The sequence below is a fragment of the Dendroctonus ponderosae genome, unplaced genomic scaffold (assembly GCF_020466585.1).
Source record: "Dendroctonus ponderosae isolate FM_Combo_2020 unplaced genomic scaffold, Dpon_F_20191213v2 Dpon_F_20191213_4, whole genome shotgun sequence".
Lineage (NCBI taxonomy): Eukaryota > Metazoa > Arthropoda > Insecta > Coleoptera > Curculionidae > Dendroctonus > Dendroctonus ponderosae.
The window spans coordinates 16400851-16402493 of record NW_026018611.1 but is presented as its reverse complement, the minus strand read 5'-3'; the positions used below and the strand labels follow the sequence as shown (position 1 = coordinate 16402493).

General features: G+C 35.3%; 1 protein-coding gene across 2 annotated transcripts in view; it reads left to right on the top strand.

Annotated features, from left to right (window-relative positions):
• Nucleotides 1–1643, top strand: part of LOC125504234 (neurotactin-like) — an 11417-nt gene that overhangs the window by 8803 nt on the left and 971 nt on the right. The window contains exon 1 of one of the 2 annotated variants that reach the window (XM_048665923.1): nt 1557–1636. The exons of the other annotated variant lie outside the window; for it this stretch is intronic. The gene's annotated coding sequence lies outside the window, so the exon portion shown is untranslated. Of the gene's footprint in view, nt 1–1556; nt 1637–1643 lie in introns of those variants that run through there. 2 annotated transcript variants of the gene reach the window in all.

Below are 1643 nucleotides of genomic sequence, written 5' to 3'. Positions count from 1 at the left end.
TGATACTATTGTCATCACTAAATCAAAAAAATAATTAATCATTAACAATATTTAAAAAAAGGTTTGCGTCACGGGACGCTCGACAGAAGTGATGTCTTCATATTGTTTATAGAAACCATAAAATATCGATCTTGTTTAACGCATGATGGTGATACTAATTTATAATGTCAACATTCTTGTTAAAGTCTAGTAATTTATAAATGGAGGAATAGGTAAAATGTAATTTAATTTTCTTTTGAATGTAAAAATTATATTTTATTTACATTTAATATTCTTCACTAGTTGGATTTGACTCGCTGGTATTTACGTTATCATTATCTAATCATATAAAAGTGACAATTGGTTTATAATAACTGTAATAAGAACTGAATTGTGATTTTATCTTGCTCTATTGAAGCTTGTTTTGGATTATTTATCATCTATAATTGTAACTTTTATTTAATAAAATACATTAAATTTTGGGCTCTATCAGAACAATCAACATTAAAATCTCCACTTAGAATGAAGGGTAAGGTATGGGAGTTTTGGCCAAGCAAACCGGAGTCTTAAGGCCGGTCGTCCTTTCAGAGTTTTCGTCCGAACTGCGTCCGTCAGAAATCGTGCGAGAACGAGCGTATAATCCAATTTCATTGCAACGTACTGGAGCTCGTCGACCATTGCGATGTGCGAACTATCAGAAACGTATGGGATTTATTCGCAGGTTTGCAGTATTTCTGACTGAATAGCGAATATTTTTAACACACTGAGCTGAAATGGATGTTGAAAAACCAATAAGTATTTCTGATTATTTTTAAGATCTTCAAATAAATGATGGAATTATCCAAATTCTTTTCTTGTTTCTGTTGTTTCTGGTTGCTAATGTATCAGCAACCCAATAGTTTTCTTCTTTTTAACTAATCGTCTTCTCACAAGATAACTAGTTCCCGAAAGAAAATAATTCATTACTATTAACAGTTGTATAATCACAATTATTATTATATAATTACTCTGTTATAAATGTACTTATTTGATGCATGACAAGACATGACCAATTTGTACGATAAGAAAAACTTCCAGTGGAAGAATCCCCACATATGCGAAATCTGATGTTGTCGTTCCAAAGAAAGGACGTCTTTCCATTTTGCTTACAATGGTTCGTGCGATTTCGAACGAATTATTTAGGTATCTAGTGGACGAGCGTCACTACGTTGCAATGAAATTGGATAACTAGCTCATTTTCGTACAATTTCTGACGAAATTCGGACCAAACCGCATCCAGATGACCGGCCCACAGACTGCACACTATTGTACACTACATACTACACACTATTATATTCATACGATCGGCTTAATGGAAGGTCTAAGGTTTGTGGGCGGCTGTGTGCGTGCGAGAGAGAACTGCGCACTTGTCTTTATCTTAACAGAAATACCTGCGCCGTAACTCACTCCAGTCCATTTTAACACCAAAAGTGTGAAGCTTTCGCGGCAACTACTGGAAACTTGTGGTTTTTTTCTTGCTTTTAGACCTTTGTGGAAAATATGATCTTTCTGACGATCCGTATCTTCCGAAGTGTTTTGCTCGAAATCTTGCACTGGACTGAGTAAGCTGCAAAACACTCTCTGAGGATGCAAGCCACTCGTGCTTGCTCAACGTCAGGTAAAGT